The sequence below is a fragment of the Schistocerca nitens genome, chromosome 6 (genome assembly GCF_023898315.1).
Source record: "Schistocerca nitens isolate TAMUIC-IGC-003100 chromosome 6, iqSchNite1.1, whole genome shotgun sequence".
NCBI lineage: Eukaryota > Metazoa > Arthropoda > Insecta > Orthoptera > Acrididae > Schistocerca > Schistocerca nitens.
In genome coordinates, this window is record NC_064619.1 from 561,557,478 (window position 1) to 561,574,897 (window position 17,420).

Consider the following 17,420-nt stretch of genomic DNA (forward strand, 5'->3'; position numbering starts at 1 on the left):
TCTGCGTATCAGGGTTCCTACAGTTTTCTGGTAAGTTTAAGGAGGTATGTGGCATTAGATGTCTACGCACAGGTCACGTGATTTGCATAAATAAAGGACCGCTGATTTGTGTACGCGGTGATGGGGCCCGATAGCGACCGAGATGGGTTGCATAGGATTTACATCAGGCGAACCTGGTCGCCGAGTTATCAACACGAGTTCACTATAACGCTCCTCAAACCACTGTAGTACGGTTCTGGCTCCAAGACACAGAAAATTATACTGCTGAAAGATGACATCGCTGGCGGGGAAGACACCAAGCATGAAGGGATGCAGGTGTTTCGCAGCTGTCACCGTGTCTTCGATTACTACCACAGGTCCCATGCCAGCGCAGGAGAATGTCTCCCATAGCATAATACTGCTCCCACCAGCCTGCGTCCGTGGCTCGCTGCACGTTTCGAGCCGCCGTTCACCTCGATGACGGCATTTGTAGAGACGACCATCGACCTAGTGTAGCAAACATGTGATTCATCCGAAGAGCCGACACGTTTCCATTGATCGTCGGTCGAATCTGGATCGTGTCGTGCCCACTGCAATTGTAACTGACGACGTGCACAGATCACCATCTGTTGTACTTTACAGGGCAGGCAAGCCTCCGAACCCCACGTTCTGTGAAGAGTCGTGGACGTCCAACCATTTAGCGCCAAGTAAAAGTTTCACTGTCCTTCTACCTCTTTCCGTAGATGTTCACGACGGTAGCACGTGAACATTCCACCAGCTTCACCGTTTTCGAGATACTTGTTCACAGGCTCTGCGTAACAATAATCTGCCATTTGTCAAAGTCACTTATCGGAATGGATTTCCGCAATTGTAGCCCATGTCTTCGCTAGGGTCATCTCCCGTCCGTGTCTGCTCCGCTTACAAACTTTTGTTACTACGTCACGTGCCCGCATCGCCACATATGCAACGTCGCGGTGGGTAGTGGTCACAATGTTTTGGCTTATCAGTGTATACCAAATCGCATCACATGACAGGTTGAGGCAGTGGCGCGAAGCAACTGTGACAAGGCTACTGCAACTGTCAGAGACCTTCTTTCGCTGACTCTGCAGTAACTAATTAACAGCCTTTCCGGACGATATTTATTCCAGCCTCTTTCCTAATGCCACTAAAATATATCTTCTGTATTTCCTTACTCTGGCCTCTTAATAAAGTGACACGATATTTCATTTCTCTATTCTAATTCAGTTTTAATCAGCTCCAAAAAAAGCATCTTTTAGTACACTGAAATAATTTCTCGGCCAATGAACGTTGGTCAAGTGACTTCTGTTCATCTCGATTCTTCTTATTAAAATAATTCTTAGTGTTTTTATAGATTTTCTTGTTCCTTTTCCTTTTCCTTCAACTAAATTAGTTTCCTATTGGTGAGCAGCTTATAGCCTTTGTTCAACAGTCTGCAGCAAACTGTTCGAAGCTTGCGATAGTAACATCAGTGATGTATAATTTGGACTATCACTGGCTCTTCTCTTCTCAGCCGTAACAATTCTATTAGTTTTTGAAAATTTCGCTGGTAGTACTGCATTCTTGCAGTAGTTATACTCGTATGTAGGCTGGCTCTGAGCATTATGGGACTTAACATCTGAGGTCATCAGTTCCCTAGAACTTACAACTACTTAAACCTAAGTAACCTAAGAACATCACACACATCCATGCCAGAGGCAGGATTCGAACCCGCGACCGTAGCAGTCGCGCGGTTCCGGACTGAAGCGCCTAGAACCGCTCGGTCACCGCGGCCGGCACTCGTATGTAGGGCGCAGTTTGCTGGCGATGATACAATACTGGATACAATATGCAATCAAGTCTCTGTTGGTCCATTGTGGAGGTGGGACAGCGGCTGGTCAAATATTTAACAAACAAATTCGCCAAACAGCCGTGAAAACTGAGAAATTATTTTCTTTTATTATTGCTACCAATTCCGGCAATTCAATATTCCAGCTTCAGGCCCCATATGCGCCTCTCAGAATTATCGATATTGGCACACTGGGGCCGTCTGTTTCTGGTGTCGTGAATTCTCAAGTGTCTCCTTCAGATATTTGAGAATTCAAAACATCCAAAAACAGATGGACCCAGTATGCCAATATCGATAATTCTGAGAGGTGCATATAAGGCCTGGAGCTGGCGTATTGTCGAAATTGGTAGCAATAATAAAAGAAAATAACTTCTGAATTTTCACTGCGGTTAGGCGAATTTCTTGTTACGAACATTGCAATAAAGGTCCTGTGAAGCGACGGTCATCAGTTCGAGATTCGCGTTCGCACAGGAGAGATAGGACAAGCAGCGAGACACAGCAGGTGATAACAGCCTCGCGTGTGGTGCATCGGTGCCAGCCTCGTCGTGGGAAACATCGAATACGACATGTATTTAAAAATTTTTGTTTTTAAAATTCAGTCTTAATCACACCACGTATATTATAAGAACATAGGTGACCCGTTTCGGTCATATCACATGACCATCATCAGACCCATGGCATCCTTCGAAGATGGTAGGTGGAGCACTCTTCTCAGCTGCTATGATGTCAACTGTTCCAAAAAAATGTTTATTAAAATTCGTCATGTATTTACTTGGGACTCGAAAGGGATATGGCTCTCCCTCAGGCGTTAAAGCAATTTCGTTATGTTAGCTACATGGCGGCAATGTATGACCTAAAGTGCACCACACTTAAAACTGCCCAGCGACTACATTTTTTTACTGCAAACTTTCCAAAATACACGCTCTGTTTCACTAAATTTCTAATTATCACAATAACTATAGGCTATAGCGACGAGAAAACCAAACCAATATCAAGCTGTGATATCAGGCTTGAGCCATTCGCCGAGTTCGATAGCTCGCGCCCTCCGAGTTGAGCACGTTCTTTGCCGCTTAGAAGGTCTTTGGATTTCTCTCTCGTGGAAGAGAGGAAGTGGGTTGTGCAGAAAGGCAGGGTGGCAGTCGGGACTGGGCAGTTTTGGTGGATGGTGTATCCGGCAGAACTTAGGGGCTTCCTGAGAGCAATTGGTCAGCATTGCCGCAGCACCGTTTTTCTGGTGTGGGTCTTGGCGATGTGCTGGGCCAGCGTAGTCCTGCCCTTGCTGTACTTGCTCGCTCAGTAACCGGGTTCCTCCTGGAGAATTTGATGCGATTCGGCGAAGGCCACCGATCGTGTCCCCTTCTGCACCAGAAGACCGGAAGATCTGCACCTCTGGATTTTTCCGGGCACCGAGACATAGCCTTTTTTCAGGTTCCTAGGTCGAGGAAAAAGCCTGGTTCCGTTTCCTTATGTTTTTTGGTGAGTGTCATTTGTATGTCCTCCAGAGACTTCTTTCCATCGCCTGCTGTTGTGTTCCAAGCAGCTTGGCGCTGGCCTTCCGCTTGGTTTTTCAGTTTTTTTAGTTGTGCTGCGCTCCCCCATTTTTCATTTGATGTGATTTTGACACTTGGTTCAAGAATGATAAAAGAAGGTTGTATACATGGAAGAAACCTGGAGATACTAGAGGGTATCAGATGGATTACATAATGGTAAGACAGAGATTTTGAAACCAGGTTTTAAATTGTAAAGCATTTTCAGGGGCAGATGTGGACTCTGACCACAATCTATTGGTTATGAACAGTAGATTAAAACTGAATAAACTGCAAAAAGGTGGGAATTTGAGATGGGACCTGGATAAACTGGCTAAACCAGAGATTGTACAGAGTTTCAGGAAGAGCGTAAGGGAACAATTGACAGGAATGGAGAAAATAAATACAGTAGAAGAAGAATGGGTAGCTCTGAGGGATGAAGTAGTGAAGGTAGCAGAGGATCAAGTAGGTAAAAAGACGAAGACTAGTAGAAATCTTCGGGTAACAGAAGAAATATTGAATTTAATTGATGAAAGGAGAAAATATAAAAATGCAGTAAATGAAGCAGGCAAAAAGGAATACAAACGTCTCAAAAATGAGATCGACAGAAAGTGCAAAATGGCTAAGCAGGGATGGCTAGAGGACAAATGTAAGGATGTAGAGGCTTATCTCACTAGGGGTAAGATAGATACTGCTTACAGGACAATTAAAGAGACCTTTGGAGAAAAGAGAGCCACTTGTATGAATATTTAGAGCGCAGATGGAAACCCAGTTCTAAGCAAAGAAGGAAAAGCAGAAAGGTGGAAGGAGTATATAGAGGGTCTATACAAGGGCGATGTACTTGAGGACAATATTATGGAAGAGGATGTAGATGAAGATGAAAAGGAGATACGATACTGCGTGAAGAGTTTGAAAGAGCACTGAAAGACCTGAGTCGAAACAAGGCCCCGTGAGTAGACAACATTCCATTAGAACTACTGACGGCCTTGGGAGAGCCAGTCCTGACAAAACTCTACCATCTGGTGAGCAAGATGTATGAGACAGGCGAAATACCCACAGACTTCAAGAAGAATATAATAATTCCAATCCCAAAGAAAGCAGGTGTTGACAGATGTGAAAATTACCGAACTATCAGTTTAATAAGTCACAGCTGCAAAATACTAACGCGAATTCTTTACAGACGAATGGAGAAACTGGAAGAAGCCGACTTCGGGGAAGATCAGTTTGGATTCCGTAGAAATGTTGGAACACGTGAGCAATACTGACCTTAAGCTTTATCTTAGAAGAAAGATTAAGGAAAGGCAAACCTACATTTCTAGCATTTGTAGTCTTAGAGAAAGCATTCGACAATGTTGACTGGAATACTCTTTTTCAAATTCTAAAGGTGGCAGGGATGAAATACAGGGAGCGAAAGGCTATTTACAATTTGTGCAGAAACCAGATGGCAGTTATAAGAGTCGAGGGGCATGAAAGGGAAGCAGTGGTTGGGAAGGGAGTGAGACAGGGTTGTAGCCTCTCCCAGACGTTATTCAATCTGTATATTGAGCAAGCAGTAAAGGAAACAAAAGAAAAATTCGGAATAGGTATTAAAATCCATGAAGAAGAAATAATAACTTTGAGGTTCGCCGATGACATAGTAATTCTGTCAGAGACAGCAAAGGACTTGGAAGAGCAGTTGAACGGAATGGACAGTGTTTGAAAGGAGGATATAAGATGAACATCAACAAAAGCAAAACGAGGATAATGGAATGTAGTCGAATTAAGTCGGGTGATCCTGAGGGAATTAGATTAGGAAATGAGACACTTAAAGTAGTAAAGGAGTTTTGCTATTTGGGGAGCAAAATAACTGATGATGGTCGAAGTAGAGAGGATAAAATGTAGACTGGCAATGGCAAGGAAAGCGTTTCAGAAGAAGAGAAATTTGTTAACATCGAGTATAGATTTAAGTGTCAGGAAGTAATTTCTGAAAGTATTTGTATGGAGTGTAGCCATGTATGGAAGTGAAACGTGGACAATAAATACACTCCTGGAAATTGAAATAAGAACACCGTGAATTCATTGTCCCAGGAAGGGGAAACTTTATTGACACATTCCTGGGGTCAGATACATCACATGATCACACTGACAGAACCACAGGCACATAGACACAGGCAACAGAGCATGCACAATGTCGGCACTAGTACAGTGTATATCCACCTTTCGCAGCAATGCAGGCTGCTATTCTCCCATGGAGACGATCGTAGAGATGCTGGATGTAGTCCTGTGGAACGGCTTGCCATGCCATTTCCATCTGGCGCCTCAGTTGGACCAGCGTTCGTGCTGGACGTGCAGACCGCGTGAGACGACGCTTCATCCAGTCCCAAACATGCTCAATGGGGGACAGATCCGGAGATCTTGCTGGCCAGGGTAGTTGACTTACACCTTCTAGAGCATGTTGGGTGGCACGGGATACATGCGGACGTGCATTGTCCTGTTGGAACAGCAAGTTCCCTTGCCGGTCTAGGAATGGTAGAACGATGGGTTCGATGACGGTTTGGATGTACCGTGCACTATTCAGTGTCCCCTCGACGATCACCAGTGGTGTACGGCTAATGTAGGAGATCGCTCCCCACACCATGATGCCGGTTGTTGGCCCTGTGTGCCTCGGTCGTATGCAGTCCTGATTGTGGCGCTCACCTGCACGGCGCCAAACACGCATACGACCATCATTGGCACCAAGGCAGAAGCGACTCTCATCGCTGAAGACGACACGTCTCCATTCGTCCCTCCATTCACGCCTGTCGCGACACCACTGGAGGCGGGCTGCACGATGTTGGGGCGTGAGCGGAAGACGGCCTAACGGTGTGCGGGACCGTAGCCCAGCTTCATGGAGACGGTTGCGAATGGTCCTCGCCGATACCCCAGGAGCAACAGTGTCCCTAATTTGCTGGGAAGTGGCGGTGCGGTCCCCTACGGCACTGCGTAGGATCCTACGGTCTTGGCGTGCATCCGTGCGTCGCTGCGGTCCGGTCCCAGGTCGACGGGCACGTGCACCTTCCGCCGACCACTGGCGACAACATCGATGTACTGTGGAGACCTCACGCCCCACGTGTTGAGCAATTCGGCGGTACGTCCACCCGGCCTCCCGCATGCCCACTATACGCCCTCGCTCAAAGTCCGTGAACTGCACATACGGTTCACGTCCACGCTGTCGCGGCATGCTACCAGTTTAAAGACTGCGATGGAGCTCCGTATGCCACGGCAAACTGGCAGACACTGACGGCGGCGGTGCACAAATGCTGCGCAGCTAGCGCCATTCGACGGCCAACACCGCGGTTCCTGGTGTGTCCGCTGTGCCGTGCGTGTGATCATTGCTTGTACAGCCCTCTCGCAGTGTCCGGAGCAAGTATGGTGGGTCTGACACACCGGTGTCAATGTGTTCTTTTTTCCATTTCCAGGAGTGTAGTTTGAACAAGAAGAGAATAGACGCTTTCGAAATGTGGTGTTACAGAAGAATGCTGAAGATTAGATGGGTTGTAACCTTCCCGCAGTAATTATTAATTGAATTTAGACGATGAACCATGAACCAAGCGTAAACTCCGCACAAAAATAATAATTAAATGAATTTGTTAATATTGTAACCTCAGAACAATATTAGTAACCTGGTAAATTTTATGAGGACAGCAGCGCTGCCCTTCGTCCCTGTATTCTGAATAAAAAAAGGAAAATTCTTACCTCAATAAAAACTGCAAATATATCTGCTCTTATGTAGAAATTTTTCGACACAGCTTCGTGCAATGCTGGCGTATATATATATATATTTTTTTTGATTCTTGGAAGGAATGATTTTGCATTGGAAATATTCTTTAAATTGAAATGAATGCTTTTCTTTAAAAAAGTTACTTTATATTATAAAAATTATTATTGGGGCATTTTTTTAAAAGCAATTAAATGACAATTAATATACATTACTAGATATGCGCAAGGCTGCTTCTTTACCTTCTACAACAATACTCATCCTCCAGAGTGCTGACCAGAGCCCCGAGCAGACTGTCGACACGCGCACGCACGCGCCGACTACTGCTTACTAGCACGGATAGAATACTAAAGCCGACTGACGCCGAGTCGCGACAAGCAACAACTCTGGTCAGAGACTCTGCCATGCCTCGCCCATCGCCGGCGACGCATACGTCTTTCATAACCCTCCACTGGGGGGGGGGGGGGGGGGGGGGCAAAATTTGGCAACGATGGTGAGTCAATTGGACTTGCCATGAGCAACAAATTTTTCTTAATTAACTAAGTTTACAATCACAAAATATATACATATATATATGTGTAAAGAACAAGAAATAAAATATAGTGCACATGCACTGAGTACAGAACACATCAAGCAAAGACACAATGTATACACAATGAGTACAAATCATATTGACAAATGGCAAAAGTGCACACGCACTGTACTACTGAACATATCAGGAAATCACAAATGTATACGGAATGAGTAGAAATCATATTAACAAATGACATAAAGTGCACACGCACTGTAAAACTCTTTAGCATTTTTACATAACATATCATGGAGTGAAATAAAGTGCACACGCACTGTAGAAATCTTTAACATATTTAGGATAACTGATCTTGTTAACAAATGAAATGAAGTGCACACGCACTGTATATGTCTTTATCATTTTACAAGAATTTAAACGCATTGTATAAGTGTTTACCATTTTACAAGAATTAGGAAAGGAATGGGAAGGATTGCATCATGGTTGTAGCACATTAGGTTGCACGCAGCTGCACTGAAAGTCCATATCTTTCTACAGAAGCACAACACCAAGTGAGACAATCTGAAGTTCTTTTCCTTGAAGTATTAATCAGTGTAGCCAAGACACTGAAATGTCGTAATAATATTTAATGTTATCATTTTGATAGTACATTAGTTACACCAAACAGTGGGACCATAATAACATCTCCATCGCTCAAGGTGGTGGACAGCATGTCGTGTCAACACCACGTTCCTGTAAAGTACACCAACGTAGAATTAGTGCAAAAACCAAATATAGTGCTCCATGATCATGAGTATAGACAGGACAAACGGATATTGCAGTAATTTCTGGTAATTAGGTCAGAAGGTGAAGGACATTAAGTCACATACTAGTCTTCATTGAGAATTACACTACTCTAACAACTGATTTGAGTAATTGGTGGCACTCATCGCCCAGTTACTGAATATTTCTGTACCATGTATGAAGTATTACAGAATAATGTTCATAAATTATCTGTTTACAGAGAACATTGGCACTCATTGGCCAGCTACAAACCATCAGAAGTCATCATTCAAAACAGGAGCTAATGAATGGCATAGTATTAATATAATTCACTTAGTTATAGTAATCATTGGCACTCATTGTCCAGTTACAAAACATATAGCAAGTATTGAATATTACAAAACATTTTTCATCATTCAAGTGACATACGACATATTTAAAATAATTATTGGCATTCATTGACCAGTTACAAACCATCAGAAGTCTTCATTCAAAACAGGGGCTAATGAATGTCATAGTGTTAACATTATTCCCTTAGTTATAGTAATCATTGGCACTCATTGTCCAGTTACAAAACATATAGCAAGTATTGAATAGTACAAAACATTTTTCATCATTCAAGTGACATACGACATATTTAAAATAATTATTGGCACTCATTGGCCAGTTACAAATAATGTAGCAAGTATTGAATATTACAGAACACTATTCATAACTCATCTGATTGCAGTAATTATTGGCACTCATTGGCCAGTTACGAAGTATTCATATAGTTTTACAAAACCTTATTCAGTATTATTCGGAAGTTATCATTAAAAATGAGAGTCAATTATTGGTATAGCATTTATAGAGTATAACAAAATATTATTTACAGAAATTATGGGCATAGTATTTATGCATTATTACAAAGCATCATTCAGTATTACTCAGAACTGATCATTCAAGTGACATAGGACATATTGAATATGTAACACACTGTAACTATTATTCAAGGTCTGTGACTAGAAAACATTATTCAGTATTACTCAGAATTCATCATTCAAATGACATATTACTCAGAACTGATCATTCCAGTGACATAGAACATATTGAAAATGTAACATACTGTAACTATTATTCAACGTCTGTGAATAGAAACATTACTCAGAATTACTCAGAACTCTCTTTTTTTGTGCTAGCAATGCATTGCGTTGAGATCGATAATTAATTACTGGGGCATAACAATATTTGCTTTTGAGTTATTGCTGCAAATGAAGATGTGTAATGTCATTCATAATGAGTCAGCTGTAGCAAGGTTATGAAACAAGTAGAGTATACGTGATCACATTCATAAATGACACAGGTTTAATGACCAACTGCTTATAGCACATTAATTTCATGAATAATTTCTCCTGCAAAAAATACAAAATGGATTATTAAACTGAAAGAAGAAATGCATATTATGCTGAAAAGTAGTGAACTTCGAATTAACAGGTAGTGAAATGTGTATAAAATATATATGTTCTCTAGCTGTCCTTTCCAAAACCTTCAGTCATCATACCATGCGACATAAGACATACTGTCAAAACGAACTGCAACAAATACTTAAATAACTACATAGCATAAATACATAAACTTCAACATTATCCTCATCTGCAAAAAAAAACTTCATTATCCATATCATCGTAACTCCATTATTAGCATCTCCTGTAAAGAAAAACTTCATTATCCATATTAGCATATTCTTCATCATTATTCATCACTATTCAATATCATCTGCAAAAAAGTCACTTCATTATTCATTATACAACTATTCCTTATTTCTAGCATATTTCATCACTAAAACTAAGATGTGTAGTTCTGTCTGACAGCCTGCATCAATCGCCTCGTATTCTGAAAGAAAAAATTAGTTAAGACTGCTATTCTACGATGTGTATAGTATATTCTTGTTAATGCTTGTTAATTCTGATCCATTTACTCTTCGTGACGAGGTATTGCATCTTATTTCGTTCATTCCGAAGGTGAAATTCCCATTTCTGTTTAATTTATTTCTTTTACACGTTACTGCTTTCTGAAAATGATGAACAAAGATTAATGCCTGGCATTTAAATCATATACCCACTAAATAAAAACTTGTTTATAGTAACATAATTGAGCATACAGCATAGCATGACAGAAAACGTAATATGTCAAAAACATAGACAGTGTGCAGGTGCAAAAAATGTGCACAGAGTATCACAATGTAGCAGCAAAAAAAAATGTAAAATAGTCACGATGTTGAGCTATCATAAGGCAAAATGTTATAGTCAACTGGTGTTTGTTATTTCTTAAATATTTGATAGAGCAAACAAACAAAACAGGAAAACAAACATACATACATGAAAAATGGAAAATATGTATACGGTCTGACATATAATGACAAGAAAAGACTTTCTTTGTGTTCAGCTTGTATGTTGTGTAGTTAATAGAGGCGAGAATTGTAGACTTTAATGGAGTGAGATAGAACTGCATAATTATTCATAAGATACGTAAGTTTATCTGGAAAAATGTGCACGGTCTGATGTGTAACGACAAGGAAAGCGACCTGCTAACCTTATCTTGCCGGGCACTTGCCAAGAAAAAATACGATAATCATCAGTAAGTGTTCATGTGAATATAATTACATATGTGGTCATAAAAAAAATTAGGAAATGGCATTACAGTGTGATAAATCATAAAGTATGTACATTCAATAAAAGGTTTGACGTTGGAGACGTGGTGGTTCCCTTTGGTTTTTTTGGTTCTCAAAGTTTCGGCGTGTACTACATTGGGGTGAGGAATGCTGCGAATTCGATATGGACCTGCGTATAGAACCTCAAATTTACTGCATCTACTCTTTCCTTTGTTGGATAAATAGTGTGTACGTACTAATGTCTTCTGTCCAACGTGAAAGTCACGGCGTGTACAAACCTGTTTTTGCTGTCTTCTCCGACGCTCTGCGGCACGTTTGATGTTGTTCAGCGCAATGTCAATTATTTCATGGTGTCGTAGTCGACGAGATGTAGGAAAGGTTACTAATTCTTTAATTTTGTTAGGTGGTTCAACATTTTTCAGTATAACAGACGGAGATAGCATAGTAGATTCATTTGGTATGGAATTAATTACATCCTGGAATGAGAGTATGTGTGTGTCCCAATCAATATGTCTTTTATGGCAGTATATTCTACACAGTTTACCAATTTCTTTCATTAATCGTTCACAAGGGTTCGAAGAAGCATGGTACCAGGATATATAGATCAGACAAATGTTTCTAACTCGTAACATACGTGTCCATGTAGTAGATCGAAATTGTGATCCATTGTCGGAAATTACTTTCAACACATGCCCTACATGAAATAGAAAATGTTTTACAAATGCTTTCGAAACAGTTTTAGCAGTAGCTTTGCGTAACGGAGTGAAGGTAACAAATTTTGAAGTGAGTTCAACAGCGACAAAGATGTAGCAAAAACCTCTATTAGTTCTGGGAATCGGACCAAAAATGTCTACAGCGGCCATGTGTCTCAATTTAACAGGTACAGTGGGGATGTAATGGAGGAATATGTGAAGTCGTGTCTGATTTAGCTTTCTGGCAGATTTTACATGACGCTAAAACTCGTCGTATACGTTTCTCCATGTTGGCAAAATAACAGTTCTGTCTCAGTATAAGAAAACATTTTCTGGCTCCGTAATGTGCGTAACTTAAATGAGAGTATACCAGATTAATTTGTTAACAAGTTCGTCAGGAATGCATAATAACCAATTGTTGCTGTCAGGATGAGAGCGGCGAAACAGAATGTCATTGCGTACAGTGTAATGGTTTCTAATGGTAACATTATTCCTATCTTGCCAAAGGTGTTTAATTTCTTTCCACACGTTGTCTTTACTCTGCTCTTGTGCTATGTCTTGTAATGACGACGAAATGAAATTTTCAAATGCAACTTGTTGAATGTACATGACGCTGAAATTTGGTTTGCAGAAGTTGGTTGCGATGTCTTGCTGATTGTTGCTGAGAGAACGGGATAGTGCGTCTGCTACAATATTTTGTGTACCGGGAATGTGAACAATTGTAAAATTAAATTCTTGTAAATAAAGTTTCCATCTACTTAATCTGTCGTGTGTAAATTTAGCCGAAAGTAAAAACTGTATAGCTCTATGGTCTGTGTAAACGGTGGTATGTCTTCCATAAAGAAAATGCCTAAATCTGGTAAATGCCCATACAACACATAATGTTTCAAGTTCTGTGACAGAATAATTTCGTTCAGCAGATGACAGAATGCGACTCGCAAATGCGATGTTTTTAATTACTGTACAACCATCTTCTTCAATTTCCTGAAAAATATGTACGCCTAAAGCGGTGTTAGAAATGTCGGTAGCAATGGAAAAATTCCTAGTAAGATCTGGGTGTGATAAAAGTGGTGCATTCAACAAGGCATGTTTCAAATAACATTTTCGTGAACAAGATTCTGTGTATCTGAAGTATTGCTTACGTTGCTGGAAGATGCAACCTGTACTGTATCTAGTCAAATTCTATCTGACGTGCTATTATTTGCAGGAGGATACTGTGGTATTTCAACTATTTGTACTGTTCTGTTATTTCTTCCTGACGTATTACGTTCGGGATGATATCTACTGTCTGGTTCATTCATGATACTATGTTGTTGCGGATGATATTGCTGCTGATAAGGCCGACTGTTATTAAACGTACGCTGAAAATTGTGCTCAATTTTTTACGTCTGTCATGATAGTCATTTCTATACGGTGCATTGCGATAGGAATTGAAATAGTGTGTTTTCTGTACGTACTGATTTCCTTGTTGCTGTGCGTTACTATTTGTTGGAGCTGATGCTATACGTGCACGCGGCGAAACATTAAAGCTTGGTTGACCTTGTACATTATATTGTTGGTTAGGTATGCTAACCGGTTGACTGTCATGCTGTTGCGGAGAAAAACGTCTATTTTTACCAAAATGTGTTTGCGACTGCTGAAAATTTTGTACATACTGATGATTAAAATTTTCTCTGATATTAAAATTATGCTGGTAGTTGTCATTTCGGGAGTGTCTAATGAAAAATTGTCACTTTCGGTAAAATTTGTCTTATCAGGTTTTCTTTACTCATTCTTAATCCTAGATAGAGCGATATTTGAGGAGCTGTTTTAATAGATATAAAGGATACTAGAAGAGAAGGCAGCAGTGCAGAAAACTAAAGATGAAATAGCACTACTACGGCTCGGGGCCCTGTGCACGCTACGGCACATATTCATCAAAGCGTAATGAATCCCCTGAGGTTTATTACGCGCTACAAAAAAATTTTAGCTTTTGCGTTACGGGCAATGGCGGTGAAAATTCAAAAACAAATTGTTGTATCCATGCTAATTCTAGTTTCTGCATTACAGGCCAAGCTGGTGAAAGAACAAAAATAAATCGACGTATCCAGTTCAAAGCGTGTACCTGTGCTCTGTCATTTTTAAATACCTTAGATTTTATTACGGATAAAAATTGCTCGTAATTAACGTTATCGTCTCTGAATGTGTGATCAGGTTCAGGATTGAATGAGAATCTGTTTGTCTGTGATTGTTCGGAATCTAAGTCACGTATTCTCTGTAAATTACCCAAATTATACTGGCTGTGTGAGTCTGAGTGGCGTCTGCTGTGATGTGTTAAACGCTGAAACATTTTTCATCTCTGTCACCTCTTGCTGTAAAGTCGACAATTTTCTACGTAATGTATTATTAGACGAATCTATCTCACTGATCGTCTGCTGTAAATGTTGGAATTCAGGTGTTTGATTAAACGAAATCGGTTAAGTATCGTCTGATTTGCTGTCATTATTACTTTCAATAACGTCGATACGACTGGCCAATTCATCATATTTTTCAGTCAGTATTTTTACCTGATCATCGTTTTTAGTGTCACAAGCATTAATTTGTTTTTGTATTTTACGTGTGGTTTCGTTCAATTTTTTAACGTCTGCTTTGATGACATCGGGATCCTGTATTAGTTCTAATTGTTCGAGTCTGTCGGTCACCGTCTGAAAGTCTACTGTGTGTGTGTCTGTTTTTGTTTTAAGATCGGAAATTTCATCACGCAATTCGGTGTTCAACTGTTTGATAGTATTAATTTCGTCTGATACTGTAGCAATATTGTTGTCTACGTATGTTTTTGCTTTCGTAAACAATTTACGTTTATCTTCCTGTCTCTGAGCAGTAATTGTTTCCATGACTTGTCGTTTTACTTTATTTTGTTCCTGTATGAATTTACGGTAACGTGTTTCACTGTTTTGTAGGTGATGATTAAAACGTTCGTCAATTTGGCTACTCTGTTGGTCGAATTTCGCGTCTACTTTTGCATGCAGTGTGCGCGAAAGTTCTGCTGACATTAATTTAAACTCGTCGCGTAACTGTGTTGCGTTTTCATAGCATTGTTTACCGACTGCACTAATTTCGTCTCTAAGTAATTTAGTTGTTTCTGCATGTCTATTATTTAATTCTTGTGCCACGGATCTAATTTCTTCACTACTTTTCCTAGCACAAGCCTTAATTTCTTCACGTAATTGTTCTTTTGTATCATGACATTGCGCGGCAACGGCCGTAATCTGTTCACTAAGCTGTCTGGAATTGTTGTCTAATTTTTCATTAAGTTGTTTGTAATTGTTCTCTTGTCTTTCACTCTGTCGTATGGAATTTTCATTAAGTTGTTGTTTGAAATTTTTATTAAGTTGTTGTTTGAGATTTTCATTATTTTCATTAAGTTGTTTGAAATTTTCATTCTTAAACTGTAGCAATACTGCCATAATTTGATCCAAGCCAATATTACCTACTCTATTCTCTGTGCTATTTGATGGCGTACCTGCAATTGTCACGTTTTGTGTAACTATTCGGTCATTTTGTGATTCTTGAAAATGTTTTCCAATCGGATGTACACTGTTAGTCACTACCTCGGAATCAAATAAATCTGACGTATTCTGATTACACTGTTCATTTTCATTAGAAAAATTTGTCTGTTCGTCACGTAAATTTTGCAAACCGGGTGTGTCAAACTGGGCAGCGTTCATTGCAACAGAACGTGCCGCGTCATCCATTGTCGTTAAATTAACAGAGGACACAATTGAATTTATTTGTTCATCATTAGGGTCAAAACCGTTACTAGTGGTCAGTACGCACTGATTGTCTGTAAATGGAGGATTGTCATCATTACACTGAGTGTCGCAAGTACTATCGGTCAAATTATTTGAGTCGGCTATTTCACTCATTACACATCGCGATGTACTGTTAACAGTCTTTCGCGGCATTTTTCACAAATGAGAATTAAGCACAAATGAAACAAGGACAATGCAAAATGCAACAAACAATTACAACAAAGAGCAACAAATTGCCGATGATCTGTGAAAGAAAGAGTGACAAATTAGTATGTGCGTTGCGCCAGATGCAAACTTCATTTAAGTAAATAAGAGCAGATATATGACTACTTCTCAGAAGATTCACAAAGAAATGTGATCCTGGCCGGATGTCGCCAAGTGTAACCTCCCCACAGAAAAATATTAAATAATGAACCATGAACCAAGCGTATACTCCCCACAAAAATAATAACTAAATGAATTTGTTAATATTGTAACCTCAGAACAAAATTGGTTTTAATGTAACCTCTGAACAAAATTGGCTCCCATTTATAATCTGTGTGCAAAAATACATTCACATTTAATGTAACCTCAAATTTCAATTCGTAAATCCAGAAATAATAATAAAAAACAAATTAGTAACCTGATAAATTTTATGAGGACAGCAGCGCTGCCCTTCGGCCCTGTATTCTGAATAAAAAAAGGAAAATTCTTACCTCAATAAAAACTGCAAATATATCTGCTCTTATGTAGAAATTTTGCGACACAGCTTCGTGCAATGCTGGCGTATATTTTTTTTTATCCTTGGAAGGAATGATCATGCATTGGAAATATTCTTTAAATTGTAATGAATGCTTTTCTTTAAAAAAGTTACTTTATATTATGAAAATTATTATTGGGGCATTTTTTTTGAAAGCAATTAAATGACAATTAATATACATTACTAGATATGCGCAAGGCTGCTTCTTTACCTTCTACAACAATACTCATCCTCCAGAGTGCTGACCAGAGCCCCGAGCACACTGTCGACACGCGCACGCACGCGCCGACTACTGCTTACTAGCACGGACAGAAGACTAAAGCCGACTGACGCCGACTCGCGACAAGCAACAACTCTGGTCAGAGACTCTGCCATGCCTCGCCCATCGCCGGCGACGCATACGTCTTTCAGGGTAGATCACATAACTAATGAGGAGGTATTGAATAGAATTGGGGAGAAGAGGGGTTTGTGGCACAATTTGACAAGAAGAAGGGACCAGTTGGTGGGACATGTTCTGAGGCATCAAGGGATCACAAATTTAGCATTGGAGGGCAGCGTGGAGGGTAAAATCGTAGAGGGAGACCAAGAGATGAAGACACTAAGCAGATTCAGAAGGATGTAGGTTGCAGTAAGTACTGGGAGATGAAGAAGCTTGCACAGGATAGAGTAGCATGGAGAGCTGCATCAAACCAGTCTCTGGACTGAAGACCACATCAACAACAACAACAACAACAGTGATTTTGAAAGGGCTGTGCCATGTGCTCAACTCCCTCGTGTGGGGAAATTGTCTACGTCTAGTGTAAATGATTGTTTTTTAATTTGGCACCCAATTTTAAGTAAAATGCAGACTGTTGTTTTGGTGATTTAATTTTAAGGCTTAGAGGTCTGTCCCCAATTCTAAGTCACATTTTGTCCCTATGTTGGTCTCAAAAAAAGAAGTCCGCTTTATTTAGTGGCACAGGCTTGTTTTTTGCAATCATGAAATCACTCTGTTACATTATATGTAAAACTGTGCTTAAAACAATGCTATGACAACTGAAGTTCTTGAGAAACATTTATTTGATCATTAAACTAATAAAAGGCCGTTTGTATTCCTTGGGTTTTCGGTACTGGTTTGAAGACTGCTTCAGAATTTATTAAGATTGTGGTGATATTTGTTCTACATTCAAG